Raw genomic sequence first — 8,476 nt, 5'->3', positions numbered from 1 at the left:
CCCAGCCAGACTGTGACAGAGATCCATTCTCCTCTTTATCTTTCTGGTCTACCTGTGTTTGAGTCTTTGGATCCCGATTGATGAAAACTGTGGTGGCCACCTTAATCAGCTCACTGGCACACTTCTCAGTAAAGTCCTCTAGGATTGTAATTTTTGGCAAATGGCTCTCTGATCCTATCCCACAAAGGCTGCATTGATCACCTGTTGCTTGCGCCTGTGCATTCCTTTATTGACAAACTTGCATTGCAGCAATGTTTGCATGGTGCCCCACCTCCCCAGGGCACCTCTGGGCAGGGAGAGGGGTGGCACTGGCAGTGGCCCAGACATTCAGCTCTGAATCAGTTGGGCACATCTCTTGATCATTGCTGCCAGTTTCATAGGGCAGAGGGGCCTTAGGCAGATGTGGGTCCAAGAGAAATGTTCAGGGCTATCAAGGGTGCCAGAGGGAGATGCTGGAGCAGCAGGAGGCTTAGCTCGGCTGTGTTTGTCTGCAGATGCGCTTGACTTAGGATGGGGCTCAGGGCTGGCTCCGATTCCTTCTAACTCTTAGGCACAGACAGTTTTGTTCTCTTTTTTTCTCTCTCTCTCTCATTTTTTTAGACTTTCACTGAGGGCCTCTTGACATCTGTTTATCTTTAGACCTTCTTCTTTGTTGAGGCCCCACCCTAGGTCTGGATAATGGGCTGCATCAGATCAGTCATGGCCCAGAGTTTCTCCGTGTAGGAGGAAGTATAATTTTTCCAAATTATGAGCACAATGGTGGAGAAAGGCTGGCACACAAAACTGCCTTGTAGCCCTCAGACATTTCCATTCTGGTCAACATGGGCAGGTCCTTTAGTCCCTTGTAGGGGATCTGGAGTACTCTCATCTGAGTTGTGGCTCTGGTTTTGGGACAAATCTCCCACCTTCATCTTTGGAGGTGAAAGAGTATTTGGTCCTAGGGAGCCTTTGTCTCTGAGGACATCAAAGAGGAAGGAGTAGCCAGTATTGGGGGACATCATTTGTTGCCTCTGAGGACAAGGGGGCTGAGGGGACAGTCTGTTGTCCCAGTGGTCTTGGCAAATTCAGGTAGAGTGACACACAATGTCTTGGGTCCTCTTCTGGCTCATGGGGAAAACTGTTTCCCTTCCTGTCTTTCCTAGTCAGGTTTTCTGTTTAGCTGCTTTCCGCTGGGTCCTAGAGACCACTATGCTCCTGGCTAACATCAGACTGGACTGTCCATCTAGACAGGCTCTCAACCAAGGGGGCTGTTTCTGTACTATCTCTTGCCAGCAATCAATATAAGAGAATTGGTTCAGGAGTTCCAACAACAATCAAAAGGACTTCAGCAATGACTCTCTCATCTAAAGATCCTTCTGTTGGTCAGCCCACATCTTGGGTGGGCCACTCTAATTCACAGAGTATGCAAACTTTGTGGAGTGAATTTCACCCCACAGTTACCAGGAAAACCTTCCTAAAGGTTTCTAACACACATTTCAGAAGGCTCAGTTTCCTTTGTGTGCCTCCCATGTTCCACCCTGCATCGGTGCTGCACACTTAGAACAAAACACACTTAGGACAAGACTCGCTTCATCCATCTCTGGCCGCTCCCCTCACGGGGACTTAGGGCCCTCTTAGCCTTGCGGGTCAGTATCAACCCCTGACCTAGAGCTTTCACCTAGAAGTTGGTTGGTGAAATTCCGCCATAGACTGTATGAGGTGCCACGGAACCGCGGATCAGGACTCTGCACTCGCTTCGGCCCTTGGGTTGGGTCGGAACCCTTCCCTTTGTCTGTCTCATTCACACACTTTCACACAGACCTGGTCAGGACAGAATTTCTATACCGCCCAAATTCCAACAATTCCAAACCAAACAGAAAAGGGAGTCACGGTTTCCCCTCTGCTCACTGACCCCGAACAGAGACTACTCGGGCATCTCCCCGGGTCTGTTTCAGCTCCAACCACTTTGGAGGGTACTTGGGACCCAACAGAGGTTGATCAAGCCTCTCTTCCAACTGCTTAGGCTTAGAAAGGGGAAGTCAGGTGGGCTACAAAACCAAATGGACCCGGGTCCTACCTGTTCAGCTGGGTGGTGCTCCAAAACCCTAATTCTGGTTCCTGCTGCCTGTGGGTTCCCTTGTGCTCCAGGGTGGCAGCCCCAGGGTGCTGGGTGAGTCGATTCTCCTTCAGGCCAAGATTGGCCTGGTGCGCCAAGGGGACCAGGGAAGCTGGTCCCCGGAGACAAGAGAGGCAGAATATCCTTCCTTACCTCCTCGGTCCCATCTGGGTCGCCAAAAATGTTGTAAGGACAAATGAGGCAAGGCACTGGAGATAGCAGGAAACAGTTTTATTTGACTGCAGCCAGGTTCAGAGGGCACAGCTTATCAATTAATCCCCTGAACCCCGAGTTCAGGGAATTTCAGAGTTTTATACCCTGCATGTAAGGGGAGGGGCTCAGAAGTTCACAGTCTGCAGAAGTTCACAAAAAAGCAGCTTTTTCTTTCACTGTTCTGGGCAAGTTAACTCTTTAAGGACAACACCTGAGAAGGGGAGAGCTTCTTTTCCCCTTTCTTTCCTCCACCTGCCAGCTGTTACCATGGAGCCCATTTGTAACTTATCTTAAAAATGTAGACACCTCAGCTCAAGGCCAGAGGCCTTGTTTGCACATTTCTACAAACTACTATACTGGATATGTTTGTGAAAAACTAGTAAGGGGGTGTCCAGCACCTGGAGTGCTGGTATCTTCTCGGCCAGTGGCCAAGTAAAGCAGGGTGACACAAAAATAGGAAGTTTATCTACATTGGACTCTTTTGCAGAGACTCTTTTGCTGACAGTCTTAATATCAGTCATGGTGAAGAGGGCTTTTATGTGGAAAAAAAAGGGGGTGCCACTGCCACAGTCTGGCTGGGCACAATTCATGAGCCACTTGTCAAGTAAGAACGAACTTTATTTTTAGAATGCATGCTGCACCACATGAGCTCTCCAGGAACTCCCTCAGAGCCCAACTGCCACCACAGGCTTCCAGTGAGCCTCTCAACCCCCACTCTTCCGGCTCTTGAGGCCGATTGGGTGGGTCGCGTGGGTGGAGCTGAAAGTGTCCCACAATGAGCAGCTCCATGGTCTGAAAGGGCGGGGAAACAGCCCAATGAGCATTACCGCAGAGGAGCCAATCAGCTGGAAGTTTGCTAGGGCTGCTGTGAGCTAATAGGCTAGAATTTTCCTGGGGCTGCTTTGGCTGTGGCTCTCAAAATCTCCCCCTCTCTGTTTAATTAAACAACAAGCATGCGGCTTAGGGACCATGCCTGCTTTAGGTTGTCCAATACTATGGTTCTTACCAGTCATCAGATGAGCTGACCTCAAGGCGTCAGCCTCCTGTCTTAGGTTGGTACCACTGCAATTGGATCTTACCCGTCATCGACTACTGGTCCAGCATATAGCCACACCTGTGGATAGGCCTTTGTACCAGTTGGGGGATGAGGTTCTTTGCCTCACCTCTGTTGGCCCCCAAATTTTAGCTGAACGACCATCACAAGGAGAAGGGAGGAGGATACACCAAGCCAATTGACGGGTCCTTTTGGAAAAATTGTACCACTTATGACACCATCAGCAAAAATACCCCAGCACTACCACAAGTTGCTGCACCAACAGATAGTTCACAATGCATACAAGTGATACATAGTCAAGGCAAGTTCTGCAAGCAGTTCAGTGATAGCTATTGCAGAAGCTGTAGTTTGGTTTTATCTTTGTCTTTACAAGCACTGGGATGAAGATAGGAATTCTGACAATGGTGGCTAAAGAAAAAATTATGTAACATTCCAGCAGGCACTACAAGAAAGCAATTTTCTGAACAATTTACATTATCCTGAATAGAATTATTAAATATAATGAAAAGGAAAGGTGAAAGTAAACAAACAGATGTTAACCTCCTTTTTTGTTCACATATTAAAACAATCCTCAATACCTGTTTACCCAATTTAAATTAAACCATTTAAATCACGTGAATAAGAAAAAAATATTTGGATCCATTTTTTCATGAGCACTCATCATATATGATATATGGACATCCATACATACAAATATACAACACAAAACAAAAGTGTGTACACATAATATAATACATACAAAACATAACATAATAGTAAAGGCCTTGTAACATTTTACAGGTGAAATCTCCATTGCAATGTTTAAAAACTCTATAGTCAAAAAATAGAACTGATCAACAAAACATTAACCTAGGTCTGTATGAGCTCAAAAAACAAAATAGAACTTCATGATGTGGGAAAGGGCAATAATAAAATAGATATTGAAAAAAAGCATCCTGGTTTCATTAGCCTCCAGGTGTGGGAGAACCACTGTCACAGATGTAAGGATAGCCAAACTGGAGTTCTGGATATCAGCTGTTATGGGTTTGAGCCAAATCATCTTCTTTTTGGTCTGTAGAAATCACTTTAGTTAATCTCTCTGGAATCCAAATTGGCTGCTGTTCTCCCTGTGGAAACACACAAACAGACCTCCGACTCCAGACAATTACTGGGTCAGGACCTTTCCATTGTCCTGTTAGAATATCCTTCCAAAGTACCTTGGGCTTATGTACATTTTTTGGATACATATGCCTTTCCGCAGCACTAAGCCCTGATGAATCCAAATTTAAAAAGTTTAGAGTAAAAAGGGTTATTTTAAATTTATCTTTGGGGAATATACACCCCTTCCCAATTCCCTCTTTTTGCTTTAATAAGTACATTTTAATAGTTTGATGAGCTCTTTCAACTACGCCTTGTCCCTGTGGATTGTATAGGATTCCTGTTATATGAGTAATGCCAAATGATGAGCAAAATTGTTTAAAAGAGGTAGAAGTATAACGAGGGGCATTATCTGTTTTAACTGTTTTGGAACGCCCACAGTGGCAAAATTTTGTAAGCAATGAGCTATAATATCTTTAGTTTTTTCTCCAGCATGAAGGGAGCCCATCAAAAATCCGGAAGAAGTATCAACTGTAACATGCAAATATTTTAATTTTCCAAATTCTGGCAAGTGTGTGGCATCCATCTGCCAAATATGGTTAGATATCAGTCCTCTAGGATTGACTCCAAGATTAACTTGTGGTAAAAAGGTCACACAATTTTGACATTGTTTTATTATTTGTCTACCTTGTTCCTTAGTTATTTTAAAATGCTTTTCTAAAGTATTAGCATTGACATGGAACCTTTTATGAAAATTTATAGCTTCTTCTAGTGTACAGAAAATATGTATGTCATGTGTAGTTTTATCTGCTAAATCATTGCCCAAACTAAGGGCTCCAGGCAATCCTGTATGTGCCCTGATATGTCCTATAAAGAATGGATCTTTTCTATCCCAGATTAGACTTTGCATAGTGGAAAACAAAGAGAAAACAGTAGAGGAAGGGGAAATCCTACCAGCATCTTCAAGGGATACTATAGCATTAACTATATACTGACTATCGGAAAATAAATTAAATACAGAATCTTTAAACATCACAAAAGCTTGTAATACTGCATTAAGCTCTACCTTTTGAGCTGATTGTTTGGGTACTAAAAATGTAAAAGTTTGATCAGGTGTAACTACTGCTGCTGTACCATTATTTGACCCCTCAGTGAATATATTTGGAGCATTCATGATAGGTGTTTTTCTTGTCATTTTTGGAAAAATTACAGGATGCGATGACCAAAAAGACAACAAAGGATTAGATGGTAAGTGGTTATCAAAGGAAACATTATATTTGCACATGATTATTGCCCATGTATTTAACTCATTAGCTAACTCATCAATTTGATCTATAGTATATGGAGTAATAATTTTATTGGTAGAAATTCCAAACACTCCCTTTGCTGCTTTTATTCCTTTGAGTATTAATTGTCCTACAGCCTCAGGATACCTAGTAAGCATAGTGTTAGGAGAATAAGATAAATGTATCCATAATAATGGACCTTCTTGCCAAAATATTCCTACAGGAATATTTTTTGTTGCTAGTACAATAAATAATAAAGGCAAAATCTTTATATCAATTCTATCCAAATGCATATTTTCCATATATGTTTCAATGATTTTTAATGCCTTCCTTGCTTCAGGCATTAACATGCGGAGTGAATTTGGATAAGATAGACCTTTTAGGATATCAAATAAAGGTCTGAACTTTCCTGTTGGTATGCCTAGATTAGGCCTTATCCAATTTATGTCTCCTAATAACTTTTGAAAGTCGTTAAGTGATTTGAGTTGATCTACTCGTATTTGAATTTTTGGTGGACGGACCATGGTTGAGGATAATAGAACTCCTAAACAATTAATTGGAAAATTTAATTGTACTTTATCTATTGCTATCTCTAGATTATAATTTTTAATAAATTTGTAAGTGTGGCATAACATTCTAGCAATGTGTTTTTAGCATTGTGTGCTAATAATACATCATGCATATAGTGAAATATTTGTAGTTCAGAATTTTGATTTCTAAGTGGCTGGATTACTTTGTTAACATAAATTTGACACATAGTTGGTCTGTTAGCCATCCCTTGAGGGAGTACTTTCCATTCATATCTCTGATTCATACTTCATGATTCAGTGCAGGAATAGTAAATGCAAAACGTGGACTATCCTTAGGATGAATTGGAATTGAAAACAAAAAACAATCTTTAATATCTATAACTAAAACATACCAGGTTTTTGGCAAAGCAGATAATTGAGGAATCCCTGATTGAGCAGGTCCCATAATAAACATCTCATTATTAATGGCTCTTAAGTCTTGCAATAATCTCCATTTACCAGATTTCTTTTTGATGACAAAAATGGGAGTATTATGGGGAGATATGGAAGGTTGTATATGTCCCTCCGCCAATTGTTGTTTGACCAGGTCATGGGCTGCTTGTATCTTTTCTTTAGTCAAGGGCCACTGAGGAACCCATACTGGTCTTTCTGATTTCCATGTAATTTTTATTGTCTCAGTGTCCCCTCCTGAATACCCAAACCATGTCTGTCTGTTCCTTGATCTATTTGTATTGGTGCTGCTATACCTTGTTCTTGTTCTCCTAATCTTTTTCTGTTCCTAAAACCTTGTCTAGCCATAATAGTGGACGCATTTGAATTGATGTTATTTGTTAATGTTTGTCCTAACTGATCTAGTACATCTTGTCCCCATAAATTTACAGAAAGATGATCCAAAACATATGGCTGTATAGTTCCCTTACATCCTTCAGTATCCTTCCAACCTAATACCATTGCACTTCTATGGGGATTAGTCACCAATCCTAGGCCTCGAAGCATTTGAGTGGCTTGTTGTAATGGCCAATGTTTTGGCCATTCTTGATGAGAGATGATGCTAAGTTCTGTACCTGTATCCAGTAGCCCATTAAATTCATGTCCTTGAATATTTAGTTTTAGCATGGGGCGAGAATCTAAATTTAAAGAAAGCATAGCCCAATCTACACCCGTGGAGCCTAATCCCCTGGAATCTCTTTCTACCGTACGACTGGAAAATTTATCATGTAGGTTGGGTATTATTAATAACTGTGCTATTCAATCTCCTGGTGAAATTACTGATATACCCTTTGGAGAACTGGCTATAATTTTTATTTCACCTTCATAATCGGGATCAATTACCCCAGGACTTATCATAAGTCCTTTTAGAGTAGAAGAGCTGCGACCCAATAATAAGCCTACTGTTCCTTTGGGAAGAGGCCCTTTTAACCCTGTGGGAATGATTTGAACTCCCATCTCTGGAGTTAGTACTGCTCTGGCAGAGGCACAGATGTCCAATCCTATGCTTCCTCTGGTTTGTCTAGTGAGGGATCTAATGGATAATGTGTCCTGGGCACTACCCTGATGGTGTTGCTGGGTTCCTCCAGTGCCCCGTATATTTGTGGTCATGGGCCCCAGAGCATTGGGCCCCCCTGTCCGTTTTTTGGCAATGGAGCCCTATGCCTTTCTCCATGATATCGTGGATAGACACCTGGTCCTTGTCCGTTTTTTGATAACAGAGTACCCTCTATGGTGGTTTGAGAATGGCATTCATTAGCCCAATGTCTCCCTCTACGGCATTGTGCGCAAATACCCGGTATTCTACCCCTTTGATACCTAGTATTGTTAAATCCTCCTCCTATGGGATAATTCCTTTTAAAATGTCCTGTTTGTTCACAATTGTAGCATGTTTTTGGCCTGGCATCTAAAGCCTGTTTTACTGCAGCTGCCAAGACTTGCCCTTGTTCATTAATGTCTCTACGTAATTTAATATATGTGTTTAAATCTCCATGTTTCCATGATCTAATGGCCTCCTTGAACCATCTGTTTGCTGTTCATAGGCTAGCTGTTTAATTAATGGCCTTGCTTGTTCTGTTTCCCCAAAAACTCTGGTAGCTGTTTGAATAAGCCTATCTACAAATTCAGCATAAGGTTCATTAGCTCCTTGTATTACCTTAGATAATTGACCTTGTAAATCTCCATGTCCTTGTAACGTCTTCCATGCCCTAACCGCATCTACAGCAATTTGTGA

This window comes from Marmota flaviventris, chromosome X, assembly GCF_047511675.1.
Source record: "Marmota flaviventris isolate mMarFla1 chromosome X, mMarFla1.hap1, whole genome shotgun sequence".
Taxonomy (NCBI): Eukaryota; Metazoa; Chordata; class Mammalia; order Rodentia; family Sciuridae; genus Marmota; species Marmota flaviventris.
The sequence above is the reverse complement of the archived record's forward strand: the minus strand, read 5'-3'. Positions refer to the sequence as shown.